Below are 24912 nucleotides of genomic sequence, written 5' to 3' on the forward strand. Positions count from 1 at the left end.
AACCAACATTCAATCCAAGTTAGTACTTTGCCCCCAGTACCATGCCCCCTAATTTTGCTGACTAACCTCCTATTTGGGACTTTATCAAAAACTTTCTGAAAGTCCAGGTACACTACATCTACTGGATTTCTCTCATCCATCTTCAGAGTTACATCCTCAAAAAAGTCCAGAAGATTAGTCCAGCATGATTTCCCCTTCATAAATCCATGCTGACTCTCTGACCTATCCTGCTACTGCTATCCAGATGTGTCGTAATTTCATCCTTTATAATAGACTCCAGCATCTTTCCCACCACTGAGGTCAGACTAACTGGTCTATAATTTCCTGTTTTCTCTCTCCCATCTTTCTTAAAAAGTGATACAACATTAGCCACCCTCCGTTCCGCAGGAACTGATCCCGAATCTATCGAACTCTGGAAAATAATCACCAACGCATCCACGATTTCTCGAGCCACCTCCTTCAGTACCCTGGGATGTAGACCATCAGGCCCCGGGGACTTATCAACCTTCAGACCTAGCAGTCTCTCCAACACCAATTCCTGGCAAATATATATTCCCTTAAGTTCAGGTCCTTCAGCTACTGTTACCTCAGGGATATTGCTGGTGTCTTCCCCGGTGAACACAGATCTGAAGTACCAATATTGGTCTGTGGGACAGTAGATTTGAGATCAAAGGTCAGGGACAATCTGTAATTGATAAAGGAAGATCAAGAAATCACATTATCTAATGCTCTTCCTACTTTTTATAATCTTACCTATTAGTTTTGACTTTGCATGGCAACAAATGGGAAAGAAACACTGATGGCGGTTTTTTTCTGTGAAAATCTGCAATCTATTGAACGTTACAAGCGTTGCCACATTATAGCTGATCCCAGCTCAGAGATTAATAATACAAAATGTTTCTTTGCTGGACAATGGTATGATCCACACAGAAACCAATGTGCAAGATTGGTTCAATTTGTTCACCAGAATCACATTACATACACTCTGGAACATTATACATGAATTTCAGAAAGATAAAGATATTTTAATTTTGTGTACCTTAGCTACGGTCAGAGAGGGTAGTGACTTATTGCATTGGTGCATGGATGTAGAGTCTCCAAAGTGGAAAAATATTTCACACTATGAGACTCTGACAGTAATTATCTTGGCCTACTTTTATAGTAGAAATAATGATAAGGCTTATTGCCCTCACCATTAATGAATGGTAAATGGTACGTGACTTTCAGCAAATGTGTGATGCAGCAAAACACTATGTCATCAGATTACTGCTCTGCTCCTCTAGAAACTTTGTTCTCACAGTATCTTGTTGTGAGATGCCACATTCAAGAGTATGGAAGGGCATGAAAATGCAGTAGTCTACGATGAGGTTTCTGCTAAACATGACAGAAAAGTGAGAGCTTGTCCATCTAAACATAATAAACTGTGGATGGTGCACCAAGTAAAATTATTGTCAGGCCACCTCTCTGTCATAGGCAAATCACTTTTACATTATAGGGCTGAATCTTAGTTTCTTTATTGGCTAAGTATGAGTTATATTGGGTTTTTTGAAAGGATTTGAACACAAGACCAAGCAAGATTTTTGATTATATCTTGCCAAATATCTAGCTGCTCAACCCCAAGGCATCCCTCTCATTCAATTCTCATACTCACCACATGCTCTTCCCAGAACAATCAACACATTGTGGGATGTTCACGGGTTCCTTGCATCTGTGCCAAGATTCAAAGGCCAGTGCCCGCCAGGAAAATCCACCATTGTGCCTCACTGACGATGTGATGGTGCAGCAGCTGCACATTATGCTACCCACAGTGCATAGTTGGCATGGCTGACCCTCTTTTACACATACAACCCCATCCTCTCACCCTAGTTGCTGTTGAACCAGGAGGCCATGCAATGTACCTGTCCTTAGCTACACCCCACATGAACATCCTCTGTAAGTCCCTAGCCCCATTGCCACTGGACAACAACATCTTGTCATTCTCCAGTAGTACAACCCCATATAGGCAAGCAATCAGACAATTCAAAGCAAAATGTATAAAGGCTTACGGTTGTCAATGCTATGCAAACAAAATGCTTGCATTATGATCCACATTTCAAGATGGCTTTCTGCTTCCAGCTCTCATCTACTGCAAGTAAGGTGTCAATCAAATCCTGTCAGGTTTGTGGTGACCAATGCAGTTGAGACTTGTTATGCACAATGGGAGCTTCCTCCTCTCTGTCCTTAACCTCCTTCTTCTGATTCCTCAGCATGCATCCCATCCATCATCTTATTGCCCACTTCAAATGTGCAGAACATGTAATGTCAGGTTGGACGATACTAGGGACAACCTTCCAGACCAGTCCAAACTGCAGACTATAGCTTCAGCAGCTCAACCATCGACTCCACCACAGCCCTGGTCACAGCAGTGCAGCAACTTGGTGAAGGAGTCATACTGATGAGTCACCAGCACATTACACCAATAGAGAATCCTGACTGTGCTCTGACTCCATTCCCATCCGAGACCTACATGAACAACTGAACTTATATTGAATTCGGTATAATCCATTGTCATACGTAAATGATAGATGATGCAGCAATATTCCCTATATCCCACAACAAACTTGAAAGTTCCACAAGTGATGGGATGCTTTCGGCCAGCATTCTCCTCCTATTAAGTCACTGCTACTAAATTCCGTACTATTGAGTTGGCAATGTTAGATTTGTAAGCACTTTTTTAAACGAGCATTTGAAGCCTAAGCATGTTCAATCACATGGATTGCAAATGGGCAAAGAACTGATTACAAATGAAATGTCGCTTGAGTTTATAACCCATGCTTTGGGTATTTGTTCCCACATTGTCCTAGCAACCAGCAAACATGGATCCTGCACTTTTGCCCATCAAACTGATACTGAATCCTCCCACTTTGGGAGGCATTGTTCCAGCTGGTCTCCAATTAAATTTCTAGAGAACAATGAGGGTTATGTCAGGAAACAATCATCATAGTTAACCCTGCCATCACTGGGACAGCAGCAACACTGTATCCCTCCTTCACATACCTGACTCGCCTTTGGGTGCTGATCAGACCCCCAGCCCTGCAGCCCCCCTTTTACCTTCCCTTTGGTGATCAATGAATGTACCTCAGGACTGGATTTGCCTCAGAATTCTGACTGACTTCAATGAACAGTCCCTAAAATTAACAGAACAGATCACTGACCATTATGTTTGCAGATTCCTGACAGACAATAGCACTAATGCTTCAGTGCTGTTCCTGAGAAATCCATGGGATTAATCAAAATTGTATTTGCTATTTGATGTATACTTTGGAGTCTTCAATCACAGAGGATGACCCTTGTTTACCAGATGTTACTTCTAGGAGCTAGAAATAAGTTGTTCATGTATTGTGGATTGTTTTACTGTTCTGCAGTCACATAGAAAAGTTTATTTGTTCTTTATATTGTGGTTTTATTCTTTTAATAAGTTTCTTAGAACTCACACATGGTCAGCTTTGAAAACAAGATACTGATGCCTAGCCAGATTGTAACATAAATTTGGTGGTCTGGTTTGGTCTGGTGATCAGGATTGTAGCAAACTGTTTAGTCCCACATTTAGAATTATTCAGGTACAGCATGTTTTTATAACCACAGTTTTATAGAGTTTCATATCAAGGTAATGTCTTTTAAAGCCCCTGTACTATGTAGTTAATCTTTGTTAATTGCCAGTCTGACATACCGAGTACTCAATTAAAGACATCAGCCATGGGTCATTTGGTAGAACTCTTCGCTCAGCTGGTAGCACTCTTACTTCTGGTTGGAAGGATTGTGAACTTAATTCCACTGCAAACTACTGAACACAAAAATCCAGACACATGTCGCAATACTGAGGAAGCACAGAGTTATATCAGCAGTGTTATCCTTTACATATGACATTAAACTGAGGTAAACACGTAACATCCATAGTACGATTTGGAAGAAATGTATAGGTGTTTTCTCCAATATCCTGGACAATAATTATTCCTCAACAAACATTTAAAAAATAGAAGTCCTGCATTGCTTTTTAATGGGGATTTTCTGAGTTCAAATTAGCTGCTATATTACAACAGTGACTACCTCAAAGGTATTTAATTGGTTTCTGTGATCAGAGTGAGGTTAGCCAGCAGGACATCATTGAGTATGAGGTCCCTGATTGGGACAGTTAACCTGGTTAAATTAGGGAGTCCTGGCTGACATGTATAAACAGGAGTTCTGCTCATTCTGAGCTACCTGGGCCAGTGTCATGTGCTAAAACACTTGTAAATAAAGGCGATTTGGTAATGGGATACCAACCTTCATGGAGTTGTTTCTGATAGCACTATACAACTGCAAATCTTTCTTTTTTCTTCCATTAAGATAGCAAGAGAAGGCCACCCTACTAAATAGATTTCATTCAGTGCTTTCCACTATAGATAATGGAAGACAAAGGCAAAATACTGCAAGGTGCTGGAAAATCAAAACAAAAGTAAAAAATACTTCGATACTGAGCAGGTTCAACAGCATCAGTAGGGAGAGAAAGACAATTAATGTTTTGGGTTAGTTGCCTTTCATCAAAGGATATAAAACAATTGATCAGAACACCTCATTCAATTTGTGCAACACATTGACATAGAAGTTTGTCATTTTGGCTATAAACAATATTACAACAGTGCTAGGACTCAACATTTTGTAATTTTTAAGAAAAGCTTGAATGAAAGGACTGAAAATATGGTATTGCTAAATTTGATGATAATGCAAAGATATATAGGAAATAAATTGTTAAGTGCCACATACAGGGCGATAAAGGGATATACAAGGGTATATAAGAAAAGTGAGTGAGCTTAGATCTAACAAAGTAGAGTATATGAATATATAAAATTACCCATATTGGCAGGAAGAATAGAAGACATAAAACCTAAATGACAAGAGGTTGCAAAGCTCTGAGATGCAGACGCATCTGTATGTCCCAGTGCTTGAATTACAAACGTTTATTTTTCAAGTTCAGCAATTAGAAAAGCTAATAGAATGTTATTTATTACAAGGAGAATTGAATATAAAAGCAGGAATTTAATGCTTCACTTCACCTGATGAAGGAGCAGTGCTTCAAAAGCTTGTGATTTCAAATAAACCTGTTGGACGATAACACAGTGTCGTGTGACTTCTGACTTAATCCACCTCCACATAAGTTATACATGTCACAAATGTAACCACATCAGGAGTACCATGTACAATATTGATCTCTTTATTTAAGGAAGGAGGTAAATGAGCTGGGAGCAGTTCCGAGAAGGTTCACTAAAATAATACCTGGAATTGATTGCTGGAGCTGCTCAGGAGGATTTAAACTAGTGAGGGGGATGGGACCCAGGGAGATAGTGAGGAAAGAGTTCAATCTGAGACTGGTACAGTTGAGAACAAAAGCGAGTCAAACAGTCAGGGTAGGCAGGGACAAGGTAGGACTAATAAATTAAACTGCATTTATTTCAATGCAAGGGGCCTAACTGGGAAGGCAGATGAACTCAGAGCATGGTTAGGAACATGGGACTGGGATATCATAGCAATTACAGAAACATGGCTCAGGAATGGGCAGGACTGGCAGCTTAATGTTCCAGGATACAAATGTTACAGGAAGGATAAAAAGAGAGGCAAGAGAGGAGGGGTAGTGGCTTTATTGATAAGGGATAGCATTACAGCTGTGCTGAGGGAGGATATTCCCCGAAATACATCCAGGGAAGTTATTTAGGTGGAACTGAGAAATAAGAAAGGGATGATCACCTTATTGGGATCGTATTATAGACCCCCCAATAGTCAGAGGGAAATTGAGAAACAAACTTGTAAGGTGATCTCAGCTATCTGTAAGAATAATGGGGTGTTTATGGTTGGGGATTTTAACTTTCCAAACATAGATTAGGACTGCCATAATGTTAAAGGTTTAGATGGAGAGGAATTTCTTAAGTGTGTACAAGACAATTTTCTGATTCAGTATGTGGTATACCAACTGGAGAAGGTGCAAAACTTGACCTACTCTTGGGAAATAAGGCAGGGCAGGTAACTGAGGTGTCAGTGGTAGAGCACTTTGGGGCCAGCAACCATAATTCTATTAGATTTAAAATAGTGATAGAAAAGGATAGACCAGATCGAAAAGTTGAAGTTCTAAATTGGAGAAAGGCCAATTTTGACAGTATTAGGCAAGAACTTTCAAAAGCTGATTGGGGACAGATGTTTGCAGGTAAAGGGACGGCTGGAAAATGGGAAGCCTTCAGAAATGAGATAACAAGAATCCAGAGAAAGTATATTCCTGTCAGGGTGAAAGGAAAGGCTGATAGGTACAGGGAACGCTGGATGACTAAAGAAGTTGAGGGTTTGGTTAAAAAAAAGAAGGAAGCACCTGCAAGGTGTAGAGAGGATAGATCGAGTGAATCCTTAGAAGAGTATAAAGGAAGTAGGAGTATACTTAAGAGGGAAATCAGGAGGGCAAAAAGGGGACATGAGATAGCTTTGACAAATAGAATTAAGGAGAATCCAAAGGGTTATTACAAATACATTAAGGACAAAAGGGTAACTAGGAAGAAAATACGGCCCCTCAAACATCTGCAAGGCGGCCTTTGTGTGGAGCCACAAAAAATGGGGGAGATACTAAACGAGTATTTTGCATCAGTATTTACTGTGGAAAAGGATATGGAAGATATAGACTGTAGGGAAATAGATGGTGAGACCTTGCAAAATATCCAGATTACAGAGGAGGAAGTGCTGGATTTCTTGAAACGGTTAAAGGTGGATAAATCCCCAGGACCTGATCAGGTGTACCCAAGAACTCTGTGGGAAGCTAGAGAACTGATTGCTGGGCCTCTTGCTGAGATATTTGTATCATCGACAGTCACAAGTGAGGTGCTGGAAGACTGGAGGTTGGCTAAAGTGGTGCCACTGTATACGAAGTGTAGTAAGGACAAGCCAGGGAACTATAGACCAGTGAGCCTAATGTCGATGGTACGCAAGTTGTTGGAGGGAATCCTGAGGGATAGGATATACATATATTTGGTAAGGCAAGGACTGATTAGGGATAGTCAACATAGCTTTGTGCATGGGAAATCATGTCTCACAAACTTGATCGAGTTTTTTTCAACAAGTAACAAAGAGGATTAATGAGGGCAGAGCGGTAGATGTAATCTATATGGACTTCAGTAAGGCGTTCGACAAGGTTCCCTATGGGAGACTGATTAGCAAGGTCAGATCTCATGGAATACAGGGAGAACTAGCCATTTGGATACAGAATTAGCTCAAAGATAGAAGACAGAGGTGGTGGTGGACGGTTGTTTTTCAGATTGGAGGCCTGTGATCAGTGGAGTTCCACAAGGATCGGTGTTGGGTCCTCTTCATTTTGTCATTTACATAAGTGATTTGGATGCGAGCATAAGCGGTACAGTTAGTAAGTTTGCAGATGACACCAAAATTGGACGTGTAGTAGACAGCGAAGAGGGTTACCTCAGGTTACAACATGATCTTAATCAGATGGGCCAATGGACTGAGAAGTGGCAGATGGAGTTTAATTCAGATAAATGCAAGGTGCTGCATTTTGGGAAAGCAAATCTTAGCAGGAATTACATACTTAATGGTAAGGTCCTAGGGAGTGTTGCTGAACAAAGAGACCTTGGAGTGCAGGTTCATAGCTCCTTGAAAGTGGAGTCACAGGTAGATAGGATAGTGAAGAAGGCATTTGGTATGCTTTCTTTTATTGGTCAGTGTATTAAGTACAGGAGTAGGGATGTCATGTTGCGGCTGTACAGGACATTGGTTAGGCCACTGTTGGAATATTGCGTGCAATTCTGGTCTCCTTCCTATCGGAAAGGTGTTGTGAAACTTGAAAGGGTTCAGAAAAGATTTACAAGGATGTTGAGCTTTCGGGAAAGGCTGAACAGGCTGGAGCTGTTTTCCCTGGAGCATTGGAAGCTGAGGGGTGACCTTATAGAGGTTTACAAAATTATGAGGGGCATGGATAGGGTAAATAGACAAAGTCTTTTCCCTGGGGTTGGGGAGTCCAGAACTAGAGGGCATAGATTTAGGGTGAGAGGGGAAAGATATAAAAGAGACATATGGGGCAACTTTTTCACACAGAGGGTGGTATGTGTATTGAATGAGCTGCCAGAGGAAGTGGTGGAAGCTGGTACAATTACAACATTTAAGGGGCACTTGGATGGGTATATGAATAGGAAGGGTTTGGAGGGATATGGGCCAAGTGATGGCAGATGGGACTAGATTGGGTTGGGATATCTGGTCGGTATGGACGTATTGGACCGAAGGATCTGTTTCCATGCTGTACATCTCTATGACTCTATGATGGGTTGTTTTATGGGCTGGAATTGAACAGGCTAGCCTTGTATCCATTGGAGTGTAGAAATGTAAAAAGGTGACTTGATTGAAATGTATAAGATTCTGAAGGCTCTTAACAAGGTGCCAGAGAAGATGGTTACACCTGTGGGTTACACCTAAACAAGGGGTTGCTGTTTCAAAATAAGGGGTTGCCCATTTAAGACAGTGATAATGAGAACTTATTTTTTCACAGAGGGTCATAAGTCCTTGGAACTCTTTCTTTGAAACCAGAGAGAGCAGTGTCTTTTAATAAAGCAGAGGTTGTAGAATCCCCACAGCAAGGAAGGTGGCTATTTGCCCATCGGGTTCATACTGACCCCTATAAGGAGGATCCCAGCTTACCCAATCCCCCACCCTATCCCTGTAACCGTTCATTTTGCATGGCTAATCCACTTAGCTTGTGCATCCCTGGACACTGGGTGATTTACCATGGTCAATCCACCTAATCTTTACATCTTTGGACTGTGGAAGGAAACCAGAGCACCCAGAGGAAATCCACACAGAGAGTTACCCGAGGGTCAAACGCGGGTCCCTGGCACTGTGACGCAGCAGCGCTAACCGCTAAGTCACTGCACTACCTGATAGATTCTTGTTAAGTAAGGGAGTAAAAAGGAAATCAGAGGTAAACGAGAATGTGGAGAAACCAGATCAGCTATGATCATATTGATTGGCAGACCAGACTCCAGGGAACAAATGGCCTACTCCTGCTCCTAATTCATCCTTTTACATGCTTATAACACATAGTAATAACCACTAGATTAAAAAATAATCAGTTTGTAGTGTGAAGTACTTTCAAATGTTTCAATTCCCTCATATATGAATACAGATACATGTAATTCATCATTTCACTCTCAATTTGTTTTGCTTCTCATTCATATTGTTCATGGTTCACATTTATTATTTATCTGACTGGTTTGCATTACCATTTCAGATGGCAATTAAGATTCAGTCACAGTGCTGTAGGTCAGCTGCAGATATAAACAAGACTGGATAAGGACAGTAGATTTCTTTCTCTCAAGGATCATATGAAGTAGATGACTTTTACAAAAGTCTAACAGTTACATGGCCACCATTATTAGTTTTGGTGTATTTATTTAATTAATTAATTCCATTTTTTTTTTTTTTCAGTCACCCCAGATTTGAACTTGTAGCTGTCTGCCTTCCTTTCTTCTTGAAGTATCCCCTCTGCAGGGAATTATAATCATTGCAGACATTCCCAGGAAGGAGAATAACAATCTATCTGACAAGGAACAGCTAATAGAGACCAATTATGCAGAGATGGCAAGGAATAGAAAGAGCAGAAAAAATCATAAGGAGCTTTTTAAGCTCTTTGTTTTGAGAAGAGAAATGCAATGTTCCAGCACTGCAATCCAGCAATAAAGTATGTGTTAGAAATTATGCCACAAATAATATGAGTGCAGAAAAGCACGATCAGCTGCTTTCAAGGTTATGCTTGGTATCACCAAGGCATATCTTACTTCAATGCTGTTTGCTAATACGTCTGAGAAGCAAAGGATCTGCTCTTTTTGCTTCTCTAACAACAATAACTGCATTTAGGCAGAATCAACCAACTGGGAAGCACTTTGATGCATCCTCAAAATGCAAAAAAATGCCCTACAAGTTCTCTCATTTGATAGAATTATATGTTGATACAATGCTGAAGAATATCATTCAGCTCACGATGCCACTGCGAGCTCATTCAAAGAGTTGACCCTTATTTCCATGCCCTGCCATTTCTTCATTGTTCTGCACAATCCAATTCCCTGTTGAAAGCTACACTGAGTCTGTGTCTACTCTCCCTTCAAGCAACTCATTCTAGATCATAAGAGCCTATTCTGTGCTTTACCACTTCCAAGTTACCAAAGTACTAAATTAAGGCTGAGCATTCATAACAATCTTCAGGCGAAAGTGCTGAATGGATGATCCATCGCAGCCTCCTCCAGTGGTCCCCATCCTGTACCTTCTGACAGCCAGTCAATCCTCTATCCATGACAGTCTCTTGCCCCTCACACAATGGGCTTCTATCTTATTTAGCAGTGTCCTGTGAGACACCTTGTCAACGCCCTTCTGGAAATCTAAATAAATCATATCCATTGGCTCTGCTTTGTCTAACTTATCGTTACCTCCTCAATTTTAACAGATTTGTCAGGCATGATCGGCCCTTGATGAAACTGTAGTGACTCAGCACTACTTTAGCATACACTTCCATGTACGCTGTAATCTCATCCTTAATGATGGACTTCAAAATCTTATCAAAGAAATGACCATCACCAATAAGATACAATTTAACTACTGCCCTTTGACAGTTAGTGGCATCAACATCATTAAATCTCCACTATCAACAACCTGGGGTTACTGTGGATCAGGAACTCAACTAGACTCGCCTTACAAATATAATGGCTGCAAGAGCTGATCAGAGACTGGGAATACTGTGGTGAGCAATACATACTGATCTCCCAATTCCCCAAAGACTGTCCAATAAATTAAGGCTGAGCATTCATAACAATCTTCAGGCGAAAGTACCGAATGGATGATGCATCACAGCCTCCTCCAGTGGTCCCCAGCCTGAAAAAGGACCGCTTTGACCCAACTCTGTACCTTTTGACAGCCAGCCAATCCTCTATTCATGACAGTCCTTTGCCCCTGATACAATGGGCTTCTATCTTATTTAGCAGCATCCTGTGAGACACCTTGTCAACAGCCTTCTGGAAATCCAAATAAATCACCTCCATTGGCTCTCCTTTGTCTAACTTGTCTAAGTCAAGAATGTGATGGAATACTCTCCATTTTCCTGGATGGGTGTAGCTCCAACAGCACTCAAGAAGCTTGACACCATCCAGGTCAAAGCAGCTGACCTGACTGGTACCATATCCACAAGCATTTATTCCTCCCCCACTGATGCCCAGTAGTAGCAATGTGTACTGTCTACAAGATGCACAGTGGGAATTCACCAAAGATCCTTAGACTGTGGCTTCCAATCTCATGCCCATTTCCATCTAGAAGGACAAGGGCAGCAGACACATGGAACACCACTACCTGCCGGTTCCTTTCCAAGCCACTCGCCACCCTGCCTTAAAAGTATGTCACTCGTCCTTTACTGTCACTAGGTCAAAATCCGGGAAGCCCTTCCCTAATGGCATTATACATCTACCTACTATACATGGACTACACCAGTTCAAGGAAACAGCTCACCACCATCTTCTCAAGGGCAATTGGGATAGGCAATCAATGTTTAAGACTAAGATTGGCCCTTGAAGACAGAAACAGGGGAATATATCACAGGGAACAAAGAAATGGCAGAAGGATTGAATTGGTACTTCAGATCTGTGTTCACCGTGGAAGATACAAGCAATATCCCTGAGGTAACAGTGGCTGAAGGACCTGAACTTAAGGGAATTTATATTTGCCAGGAATTGGTGTTGGAGAGACTGTTAGGTCTGAAGGTTGATAAGTCCCCGGGGCCTGATGGTCTGCATCCCAGGGTACTGAAGGAGGTGGCTCGAGAAATCGTGGATGCGTTGGTGATGATTTTCCAGAGTTTGATAGGTTCAGGATCAGTTCCTGCGGAACGGAGGGTGGCTAATGTTGTATCACTATTTAAGAAAGGTGGGAGAGAGAAAGCAGGAAATTATAGGCCAGTTAGTCTGACCTCAGTGGTGGGAAAGATGCTGGAGTCTATTATAAAGGATGAAATTATGACACATCTGGATAGTGGTAACAGAATAGGTCAGAGTCAGCATGGATTTATGAAGGAGAAATCATGCTTGACTAATCTTCAGGAATTTTTTGAGGATGTAACTCTGAAGGTGGATGAGGGAGATCCAGTAGATGTAGTGTACCTGGACTTTCAGAAAGCTTTTGATAAAGTCCCATATAGGAGGTTAGTGAGTAACATTAGGGCGCATGGTATTGGGGGCAAAGTACTAACTTGGATTGAAAGTTGGTTGGCTGACAGGAAGCAAAGAGTAGTGATAAACGGCTCCATTTTGGAATGGCAGGCAGTGACCAGTGGGGTACTACAGGGATCAGTACTGGGACCGCAGCTTTTTACAATATATATTAATGATAAAGAAGCTGGCATTAGTAATAATATTAGCAAATTTGCTGATGATACTAAGCTGGGTGGCAGGGTGAAATGTGAGGAGGATGTTAGGAGATTACAGGGTGACTTGGACAGGTTAGGTGAGTGGTCAGATGCATGGCAGATGCAGTTTAATGTGGATAAATGTATAGTTATCCACTTTGGTGGCAAGAACAGGAAGGAAGATTACTACCTAACTGGAATCAATTTAGGTAAAGGGGCAGTACAAAGAGATCTGGGTGTTCTTGTACACCAGTCAATGAAGGTAAGCATGCAGGTACAGCAGGTAGTGAAGAAGGCTAATAGCATGCTGGTCTTCATAACAAGAGGGATTAAGTATAGAAGCAAAGAGGTTCTTCTGCAGCTGTACAGGGCCCTGGTAAGACCACACTTGGAGTACTGTGTGCAGTTCTGGTCTCCAAATTTGAGGAAAGACATTCTGACTATTGAGGGAGTGCAGCGCAGGTTCACGAGGTCAATTCCTGGAATGGCGGGTCTACCTTACGCTGAAAGACTGGAGCGACTGGGCTTGTATACCCTTGAGTTTAGAAGACTGAGAGGGGATCTGATTGAGATATATATATAAGATTATTAAAGGATTGAACACTCTCAAAGCAGGAAACATGTTTCCGCTGATGGATGAGTGACGAACCAGAGGACACAGCTTAAAAATATGGGGTAGACCATTTAGGACAGAGATGAGGAGAAACTTCTTCACCCGGAGAGTGGTGGCTGTGTGGAATGCTCTGCCCTAGAGGGCAGTGGAGGCCCAGTCTCTGGATTCATTTAAGAAAGAGTTGGATAGAGCTCTCAATGATAGTGGATCAAGGGTTATGGAGATAAGGCAGGAACAGAATACTGATTAAGGATGATCAGCCATGATCATATTGAATGGTGGTGCAGGCTCGAAGGGCAGAATGGCCTATTCCTGCACCTATTGTCTATTGTCTATTGTTAGTCAGCCAGCAACACCCATGTCCCATGAGAGAATTTTAAAAATGCAAATAAAGTGTCTGCTAAATGAAGATTGTTCCTATTTTACTGGGCCACACCAACAGAAACCAAACCAGGCAACAAAGATTATTGCGTGTATGGAGATAATGTTCTTCCACCTGGTCATTTCACAGAGCTTCAGTGGACAACAGGAAACATAGCTTGAATGCAATTGCAACTCTAAATAATATGTCAGGTGGATGGCGAAGTGCAGTGTGGAGAAAAAGTTTGATTATCACAGATAATGTACTGACAGCAAAGTAAGATAAGAGAATAAGACGGTACCATCCTGTTCTCCTTGTCAACATTTCTCATCAGCAGGCTGAAAACAGATTAACTGGGCATTTATCTCATAAGACCCAGAAGGGTTGTTTCCTCCTGTGAGGAAGTCTGGGACCAGGGGGCATAATCAGAGTCAGGAGTTACATAGTTAACTCAGAACTAGAGAATTTCTTCTCCCAGTGGATAGTGAATTTGTGGAATTCTTTACCACAGCAGGCTTTCGAGGTTAAGTCCTTAAATATATTCAAGACTGAGATAGGCTGAGATTTTTAGTCAGTAAAGGAATCAAGGTTTATGGAGGAACGGCTGGAAAGTGGAGTTGGGGATTATCAAATCACCCATGAACTCATTGAATGTTGGAGCAGCCTTGATGGGCTAAATTACCTACTTAGGCTCCTACATATTCCTTGTGGGAGCTTTCTATGTATGGAGCGATTGCTGTACAGCACCCCATGTTTACCTATTTAATCGCATATTATGCACATGGAATGCATGATGCAAGAAGAGACTTCATCCTTCTTCAGCTTCTTTTCTTGCTTTCTTCCATAGCATCAAAGACAGGAAAAATTCTGAAAAATTGGAAAAAATGCTTCACCATTAGCAATATCAGAAATTCTTCTACAGTGAGACTACTTACACAATTCATCACATTTGAAGCTTTTACGATTATACCAGGTTTATAATCGTTTTCTGTGAGTAGAACTTTCTTGCTAGCATATCTAAAAATATCCTAATTTATTTATAAAAGTTCCATTTATCACTCTGGGCCATCTGCCTACTTTAATTGCATTTCATTTCCTCCATAATAAAAGCTCATACATTACTGAACTCTTTCTAAATCTTTCTAGAGGTTAATGTATTAAAAATAATCACAGAAATTACTTTCATAAAACAAAGACATGACAGCAGCAGATATTTCTGCACATTACTGGAATTAATTAACTCTTGTAGACCTCAGTTGATTAGAAATTCAGGTGGTTGTGTAAAATGAACAGAAAATTTGCATTCATGCTTGAGTGTATTTATCCCCAACATACTCAAAAACTGCTACGAAATAAGACAACATGATGTAAGAGCAGAAGTAGGCCATTCAGCCCATCAAGGTTTATAAAATCATGTGGGACATGGATAGGGTAAATCAGCAAGATTTTCTTTCCCCACAATGGGGAAATCCAAAACTAGAAGGTATCGGTTTAAGGTGAGAGGGGAATGATCTAAAAGGGACCTAAGGGGCAACTTTTTCACACAGAAGCTGGCGATTGCATGGATTGAGTTGCCAGAGGAAATGCCAGGGGCTGGTACAATTACAACATTTAAAAGGCATCTGGATAGATATATGAATAGGAAGGGTTTAGAGGGACATGGGCAATGCTGACAAATGGGACTAGATTAATTTAGGATATCTGATCAACATGGACGAGGTGGACCAAAAGGTATGTTTCCGTGGAGTCCATCTCTATGATTCTATGACTCTAAGTCTGCTCTGACAATAATGAGATTATGATTGACCTGATACTGCTCATCTCCCTTAGTCCAATTACTATTGATTCACATCCTGATTAACAAGTTGGCTCTCTCAGCCTTGAATATGCTTGACATCAAAATCGGGGAGGCATGGTGGCTCAGTGGTTAGCACTGCAGCCTCACAGCACCAGGGACCTGGGTTTGACTCCAGCCTCGGGTGACTGTCTGTGTGGAGTTTACACATTCTCCCCATGTCTGCGCGGGTTTCCTCCGGGTGCTCTGGTTTCCTCCCACAGTCCAAAGATGTGCAGGTTAGGTGGATTGGCCATACTAAATTGCCCATAGTGTTCGGTGCATAGACAGAGGGAAATGGGTCTGGGTGGGTTACTCTTCGGAGGGTTGGTGTGGACTTGTTGGGCCGAAGGGCTTGTTTCCACACTGTAGGTAATCTAATCTAATCTAAAATCTGAAAACGTTTATTTCCACATGAAGACAATGGGAATTTGGAATTCCATTTCACAAAACATTGTTGATGTTGGGTCAATTGGAATTTTCAATAGAGGGAGATTGATTCATTTTGACAAGCGAATAAAATGACATCAGTAAAGACTTTCTCGATGAAAGTGAAGTGCAGACCAATCATGATATATTTGAATGGCAAAAGAGGCTTGAAGAGCTGAAAAGCTGATTTCATTCCTACTTTTATAACTGCTAAGTATCTATTGCCACCATTAACTGAAGCCGGAAGTAGAGGTCAGTCTCATATCTACAACTGTATATTTTCATTCCGTATTTCATAATAAATTTCAGTCTGTTCTCTCTCTTTCCTAAACATTTCCAAATCAACCAGTTCAGTTGTTATTACACAGCAAAATATAATTAAAGCACTGCTGGAAATCTGAAACAAAAACAAGAAGTGCAGGAGAAACCCAACAGGTTTGACAGCATTTATGGAGAGACAAGCAGTTAATTTTTTCAAATCTCATGGCCTTTTATCAGAACTGAAAATAGTTGGGAAAGTGTAGTAAGTTATGCTGATCATGGGGCGAGGGAGTAGAGTAGAGTATGTGGAGATTGTGCCCAAAGCCAGAGAGAAAGAAAATGGGTCAAGAGACTGCCGATGAGAAGTGTTAATGGGGGTAGAAGTGGATGGTCACATTGTTAAATTCAATGTCAAGTTTTGAAGGCTGTCAGGTATCTCAGCAAGAAAAAAGGCATTGTTCCTCCAGCTTGCATTGAACCATCTCGAACAATGCAGCAGGCCATTGAAAAAAATATTGGCATGAGAACTTGATAATGTGTAAAAGGCAACTGGAAGCTTGTGGTTATCTTTATGGACAGAGTTTAGAAAAGTAGTTACCCACTCTACGTTTTGTCTCTCCAGTGTAAGGGGACCATGCTGTGAGCAGCGAATACAGTAGATTAGGTTGTGAGAACTTCAGATAAGTTGCTGCTTCAAATGGAAGGTGTGTCTGAGCCCTCGGATAATGAGGAGGTAAGCAGACAAGTATTGCACCTTCTGCAATTACATGGGAAGGTGCCATGGGATTGTAACAAGGCATTGAGAGTGAAGGAAGAATGGACCAGAGTGTCCTGGAAGGAAGAGTCCCTGCAGAATGCTGGAAAGGGAGGGTAGGGGAATATGTGTCTGGTAGTCGCATTCTGCTGGAGTTGGTGGAATTAGCGGCTTATCAGCCTTTGGTCCTTTTCCTGAAGGGGTGGAAAGTGAAGACTGGGAGGCCCTATGGTTGCTGGGGGAGGCAAGGGAAGAGGTGAGTTCAGCACTGCAGGAAACAGGTCAGACAAGGCTGAGGGGCCTGTCAACCTGGGTCGACAGGCAGGAGGCTGGAAGAACACAGCAAGCCAGGCAGCATCAGCAAGTAGAGAAGTTGATGTTTCTGGTGTAACCCTTCTTCAGGACTGGGGGCTGGCGGGGACAGAGTGGTGAAATGGGGATAGGTGAAAACAGGTAAAGGGTACAACCTGGTTGGTCAATGGGAGGAATGAATCCGGTAGGTGGCAGGGAGGAGTGGAAGGGAGGGAGAGAGGCTAGGAAGGGAGTTGGAGGATGGGAAGGGACGTTATTTGAAATTGGAGAACTCAATGTTGAGTCCTTTGGGCTACAGGCAGCCCAGACAGAAGATGAGGTTTGTTCCTCCAGTTTGCAGTTTGGTTCATTGTGGCAATGGAGGAAGCAAAGAATGATAATGTGGGCGGTGACTGGGAGGTCTGGTCAGCCCCTGCAGCCCCTGCTCAGCAATCCATTTGCTAAATTTACATTTCGTCTCCCCAATATAGAGAAGACCACATCAGGAGCACCTGATGCAGTAAACTAGGTTGGAAGAGAGGCAGGTGAACCTCTGTCTCATCTGGACCTGGGTGGCAGGGAATCCTTGATTGAATCCTTTGCAGATTGTGAGAGTTGGTGAATTTGTACTGGATATCACTGACCAGCCTATCCCCAGAAGTGGAAGCAAAGATGTCAAGGAAGGGATGGGAGGAGTCCACAGCTGTAAGTACACACTATATGAAAAAATGTTTATCTTTAACAATGATAAGGTTATTATCTTGAAGAGCTATACATTTTGTTTCCATATCCTGTTCAGGGCCTCAAATAGTCATTCTTTGTCGAGTCACATGAATCTGATTTCAAGTATTTATCTATGAATCTCTCAAAAATGCAATCAGGAAAGTTTTTTTTAAAATTTTTATTCATTATTCAATGTGTATTTAGATAAGTTCACAGTTGCAATTCATTACTTGAGATGCCATATCTGATTGGACATGAGCTGGAGATTCTATCACATGACCTCCTATCTCACCCAAAGAGTCAGTTTTTTCCATCTGCATAATTCTTAGTCTTAATAAACAACAGAGTTCAAAGAAAACAAGAGGAAATCATAATTTGTTTTATTATTCCTATAATTTTCCTTCTGTGACTCTCCCCAGCAAAGTTCAACAAATTAATCTTCAATTCCCAAAGTCTTCAGATCCATCCTGATGGGTTAACAACTCTATTTATTGGTCAACCAGACTTATCAAGCTTGAAAGGGAGCAATGAAGTGATTTACTATCACTGTACTCAAGTGGACCAGGAACAAACTCCCACATTATGGTGAAAAGGGCTTACAAAAATATTTATTAACAAGGGGGAAGAGTCATGATTACAACAGTGCCAAAGCAGCAATTTACAATCAGTCTGAGCCAAGAAAAACATTATGAATGATACTGATCTCCATTTGCTGGGCTCAACAAGATTTGGAAGAAATTGTTGATCAGCTTTTTTATGGAGCAATAGCAACTGGCAGGGAAATAAATGGCTTCTGCTGTAAACCATGTGTTCTGTGCACAAACTTAATGAATTCTTCAACTTTGAAAAAGTTGCATGGAAATGTTTAGTCATATTATGGTGTCTTATCAAGTGCGTAGATGCAGTGATACAAAGCAGACACACGCACACAGACACTTCTAGTGTTTGGGTCTGCAGCAGTCATTGGATACTGGATTAGTGGTGCTGGAAGAGCACAGCAGTTCAGGCAGCATCCAACGAGCAGCGAAATCAACGTTTCGGGCAAAAGCCCTTCATCAGGAATAAAGGCAGTGAGCCTGAAGCATGGAGAGATAAGCTAGAGGAGGGTGGGGGTGGGGAGAGAGTAGCATAGAGTACAATGGGTGAGTGGGGGAGGAGATGAAGGTGATAGGTCAAGGAGGAGAGGGTGGAGTGGATAGGTGGAAAAGAAGATAGGCAGGTCGGACAAGTCAAGGAGACAGTAACTGAGCTGGAAGTTTGAAACTAGGATGAGGTGGGGGAAGGAGTTCTATCACTTCCACAGAGTCTCAACACATGTCTTCAAGTTACTAGTCTCACTCAAGTGCGACAGAGAATTTATCAATGATTATTAAGCACCTAGAATGTAAAAGATAATCAGCACCAACATTAAGTGGTTGATTATCTTGAGCAGTTGTTCGTATGGAAAACATTTTGTTTAACTATGCAGTCAAAATGATTGAGTGAAAATGATTATGTGTGCCATATGACTGTTGCTGGACTACTGGCTCATTATTTACTATGGCTGTGTATCATGCAGCATCTGCCTTCAGCAAAGCTTCTTATATACTTAGTTTTAAGTGGCTATTGCCAGAATTGCAAGTGATAACATCACAGTGAAGGGAAACTGGATATTTGAGCAAACAGGGCAAGCAACTGTAAATTATCAGATTGAAATTTTGGGGATTCTCACAATACTGGGGCTGAGAAGTATAAATTAGCATAGGTGCACTTAATGCCAAATCAGTCAAAGGGTAAAGAGAAGGAAAGATGGATTGCGAGAGGTTGATGTATTATCAGAAAGGAAAATTCCAATGAGAAATTCATTTCAACATTTCTTAAACCATTTAAAATTAAAGCTGAAGGAATGAGAGGTCACATCTTAATTTACAATGGCACAGCAGTTGATTGACAGTTATTAACACCCATTGTGCTATTTTAGACTGAAATACACAATACTGCACTTTTGTGGTGAATTTAGATTGTACCTGATGTGCAGTGTAAAACATTCACACTGTCATTGTATGAGGCAGATAATGAGATGACATTTACTCAATGTTTGTGAAGATGTCAACTTGAACTTGAACTCTTTGAATCTAACTGCAACTCAGACCCTTGCCTGAAATGGTATAAAAGCAACAGTGAATACCATTCTCTCCAAATTAATGTGCATTCGTTTCATTTTGTGAAGAAATATTGATAATCTGTAGTAGACTGTACCCAGTGACTTGTTGTAGGTGTATCCAATTTTACAAGTACAACATTTTACAGGTCAACTCATGTCCTGCCAGCAGAACTGACATTATCTCACATCTCTAAAGACAAACTGTTGCTTATAGTGATGAAAATCAAACAGCTCCCTTAATACTTGAGTGAGGAGTTGCCTCAGCAACTGTTGCTTTGTGTGCCTGTGTTTCTGCGAAAGACCACCTTGTTAAAACCAAAAGTAAAAAATATCATGATTTATCAAACCATATATCAGAGTGGGATCAATCTAACTTTTCCAGTAATAATATCAGTTGGGATCATAGCAGGATAGATAAATGAACAAAAGCAATCACACTTTGCTGATTTTCACTATCCCTCCTCAGAAGAAAGAAAACAATATACCATCAGAGAGCGGCAACATCCTGATGGTTTTATTACTGGACTGTTAATCCAGAGGACCAGGTAAAGTTCTGAGAATTTGAATTTGAATTCAATTGAAAATATCTGTGATTAAAAGTCTAATCCACTGTCAATTGTCAGAAAAACCTATCTGGTTCTAATGTCCTTCAGGGAAAGGAATCTGCCATCCTAACATGGTCTGGCCTGCATGTGACTCCAGACCTACGGCAATGTGGTCAACTCTTAACTATCCTCTGGGCAATTAGGGATAGGCAATAAATGCTGGCCTGGACAGTAATGCTCTCATCCTGTGAATGAATAAAAGAAAGAAAAGTGATACTCTATGAGGACTTGGTTTGCTTAGGTTCCAGTTACATGCGATCTGACATCATATAACAGGCCATGCTGGGCAGCCTGGTGGCTCAGTGGTTAACACTGTTGCCTCACAGTGTCAGGGACCCAAGCTTAATTACAGCCTTGGGTCGAGTTTGTATGCTCTCCATTCTTCCCATGTCTGTGTGGGTTTCCCCTTTCCATCGTCCAGAAACCTGTGGATAGGTGGATTGCCTATGTTAAGTTGTCTGTAGTGTCTAGGGATGTACAAGTTAGGTGGCTTAGCCATGGTAAATGTAGGGTTATGGGGATAGGGTAATGGCTGGATTTGGGTGGGCTGCTCTTTGGAGGGCTGATTCTGACTTGATGTGCCAAATAGGAGAAAGTGAGGACTGCAGATGCTGGAGATCAGAGCTGAAAATGTGTTGCTGGTAAAGTGCCAAATGGCATCTTTCTCCACTGCAACCAAATGCCTCCTAACTACAAATATTAACCACTTATGTCACAGCCTTTCTTCAGAATGAGAGGAATTTTTTTGTGCTGTAAGGAAAATCCAGGGGAATTACAGTGAATGGGACTTGTGTTCAATTGTCCTGTGGACTTATTACTTTTTTCTATGACAAGAAGTAATCTGAAGTTTAAACTCCATTTGGCAAAACTCTGGAACACTTGCCTGTGGAAGGTGATCTCTCTAGCTGACAGACACAAATTTAATGTGAGAGGGCCAATTGTCCCTTTTGCACTCTATTTGATTTAGACACTGCCCGATTTACAGTCTACAGTTGCTTCAGCAACTATAACCCAAATGTGAATTACTGAAAGGGGAGACTGGAGCTGTGAAATCTTGCCACCTAGTGTCAAAAATAGTTTACAAAGCTAAATTTGAATTAATTTATAGCTGGGTGCTGCACTGATGCCATTTGCAGCAACAACTTTGTTAAGTATAGCCATAAAAGAAAGCTGTCAGAACACTTCTCAATCCCATGTCAGAATGTTAGCCTTTGTACAAAGTCTATGAGCTCATCTTCAAGAGGCATGAACACAAATATCCAGACTATTGCTCTACGGGGGGGTTTAAAACCGAGGCCCTGCTGATGATGCAAAGGGTAACACAAGAGCAAAGATGTTCCCAGGACTGGGAATGATATTACCACCAGTGTGTAGCAGCAAATGCTCTTGGGAAGAGGGTTGGGGACCTGACACCTAGGAAAATAGCAATATGTTAGATTTTTCAGGAATGTGGGGCAACTTCGATAGAGGTTTTAAATTGAAAAGTCAATGGTCGAGGAGGAAGAATACTAAGGGAAATGAGACACAAGCTATACATGCAGGGGATTCAATTGGGAGGCTACTTAACATAAGACCGTAAGATATTAGAGCTGAAGTAGACTATTCAGCCAATTGAGTCTGCTCCATCACTCAATGAGATCGTAGGTGATCTGAAAATCCTCAATTCCACTTTCCTGCATTTTCCCGATCATATTTGATTCCCTACCTGATTAAAAATATGTCTGTCTCAGCCTTTAATATCTTTAATGACCCAGCCTCATCAGACTTCTGTGGTAAAGAATTCCACGAATTCACTACCTTCAGAAGAAAGTCTTCCTCATCTCTGTCTTACATGTGTGACCTTTAGTTTGAGATTATGCCCTCTGGTCCTAGACTTATTCCATAGGCAAAAAAACTTTTCACACCCACTTTTTTGTCTCCAAAGAATAATGCATTTTTCAATATATGTCTCTTAATTTGTTGATAATCCAATGAGCACAGGCTGAATCTGTTCAATCTCTGTTCACAAGACAATGCCTCCCATACCTGACATCAACCTTGTGAACCTTTTCTAGGCAGCCTTCAATGCCAGTGTATCTTTCTTTAGATAAAAGGCCCAAAGTATTCCAGCTGTGGCTTGACTAGTGCCTTATATAGAACAAAGTGAGGACTGCAGATGCTGGAGATCAGAGTCGAGAGTATGGTGCAGGAAAAGCACAGCAGGTCAGGGAGTATTCAAGGAGCAGAAGAATCGATGTTTTGGGAATTCCAGAGATTGTTTTTCCTGGAACTAATTGTCCTCACCAGTCTCTGATCCCCTGCTTACCTGCATCTTGCCAGCCAATGAGGCTGGTCATCTGGTCTGGCTATTGGTCAGGGGTGGTACAATTCACTGGGATTACACACCATCCCCGTGTCTGCGTGGGTTTCCTCCGGGTGCTCCGGTTTCCTCCCACAATCCAAAAATGTGCAGGTTAGGTGAAGTGGCCTGGCTAAATTGTCCGTAGTGTTACGTGAAGAGGTAAATATAGGGGAATGGGTCTGGGTGGGTTGCGCTTTGGCAGGTCAGTATGGACTTGTTGGGCCGAAGGGCCTGTTTCCACACTGTAAGTAATCTAATCTAAATCTAATCTTATCTAAATTGAGCCCTGGAGTCATACTCCCAAAGGTTAAAGTTTTTTCAGGTATGCACAGTATCGGTATATACCTGACTTTCAGACCAAGCTTGATATAAAGCATGGACCAGGTTTCAGAAATGAACAAGAATTATTATTGATTACAGGTTATTAAACTATAAATGCAGGTAAACAGATAAAAATCATTGGCATATAACATTAGTAACTAAAATTCTAATTCCCTTATAAACTTCATCTTATACACACAGACAAAATTCAGAAAATAGATCAGAACAGATTGCTGCTGATGCTGGAATCTGTACTGAAATGTACATCTGCTGGAGATCACAACAGGTCAGACAGTATCCATGGAGAGACAGTAAGCTAACATTTCAAGTCATATGATTCTTCATCAGAGCTCTGATGAAGAGTCATCTAAATTCGAAACATTAGCTTGCTCTCACTCCCTAGAGAAAATATATTACTGCCAGAGGTGGAAAACTGGAAAGTCAGTTCAGTGGTCTTTGCATTTGGAATTGTTAGCTTTTAATTTGCATTGACTTTGGAATGATACCAGAGCTATTTTTCAACCAGTTCTGATGTTGAGATGATCTTTCTATAGCTAGCCAGACACTTAATGTTCAGATATCTCCTGGAAGTTTTAATTGGTTTGTCAGAAGTACAGAGTAATTAGATTAGATTATATTAGATTCCTTAGATTAGATTCCTTACAGTGTACAAACAGTAATGTATTCACTTGGAAAATATCTTGGATTTATCAATTCAAAAGTAAAACTGCACAACAATTGCTGCAGGATAGGTTAATGGTTTTCTTCAGGTAAAACTGAATTTTTGACTGCAGAGAACAGGCAGCTTCTAACCTGGGAAAAGACATTGGAAGCTCTTCTGGAGTATGAGAAAGAGGGGTTGTACTTGAATTGGAAGAGGACCAATGTCCTGGTAGGAAGATTTCTTAGTGCTACGCAGGACAGTTTCAACTAGTAAAGACATGGGAGGAGCAAAAAATAGTGAGAAAAGAGATAAGTATAAAGCTGGTACAGTTGAGAAGAGGAGCAAGTTGAAAGGTCAAGGCAGGCAAGAACAAGATAGAAAATGAGGTAAGAATAATAAATTAAACTGCATTTATTTGAAAGCAAGAGGCCTGGCAGGCAAGGCAGATGAACTCAGGGCATGGTTGAGAACATGCAACTAGGATCTTATAGCAATTACAGAAATGTTGCTTAGAGAAGTGAAGGTCATTGTTCCAGGGTATACATTCTATAGGAAGAATAGAAAGGGACAGTGGGAGGGGGGAGGGAAGGGAAGTGACAGTCAAGATTAGAGTGGTACTGGAAAAGCACAGCAAGTCAGGCAGCATCTGAGGAGCAAGAAAATCGACATTTCGGACAAAAGCCCTTCATCAAGAATGGTTATGAAGGGCTTTTGCCTGAAACGTCAATTTTCCTGCTCCTCAGATGTTGCCTGAGCTGCTGTGCTTTTCCAGCACCACTCTAATCTTGGCTCTAATTCTCCAGCATCTGCAGTACCCACATCTGCCTGGGGGAAAGTGAGAGAAGATGGCAAGTGGGAATTTTGGTTTGGAATAACATTATGGCTAGGAGAAAATGAGAACTCCAAATGCTGGAGAGTCAGAGTTAAAAAGTGTGGCACAGATAAAGCACAGCAGGTCAGGCAGCATTTGAGGAGCAGGAGAGTCAACATTTTGGGCATAAACCCTTCATCATTCCTGATGAACGGCTTCTGCCCGAAACATTGACTCTCCTGCTCTTCAGATGCTGCCTGACCTGCTGTGCTTTCCCTGTGCCACACGTTTTGTCTCTAACATTCTGGCTGTACTTAAGGAGGAT

At 41.4% G+C, this 24912-nt stretch overlaps 1 long non-coding RNA gene across 1 annotated transcript in view; it reads right to left on the reverse strand.

Moving 5' to 3' along the window:
- Positions 1-803: 803 nt before the first annotated feature.
- Positions 804-24912, reverse strand: part of LOC140478469 (uncharacterized) — a 33451-nt gene continuing 9342 nt past the window's right edge. The window contains exon 3 of the long non-coding RNA XR_011960773.1: positions 804-813. This is a non-coding gene — a long non-coding RNA (uncharacterized lncRNA). The remainder of the gene's footprint in view (positions 814-24912) is intronic.

Source organism: Chiloscyllium punctatum, chromosome 6 (genome assembly GCF_047496795.1).
Source record: "Chiloscyllium punctatum isolate Juve2018m chromosome 6, sChiPun1.3, whole genome shotgun sequence".
In the NCBI taxonomy this organism is placed as follows: Eukaryota; Metazoa; Chordata; class Chondrichthyes; order Orectolobiformes; family Hemiscylliidae; genus Chiloscyllium; species Chiloscyllium punctatum.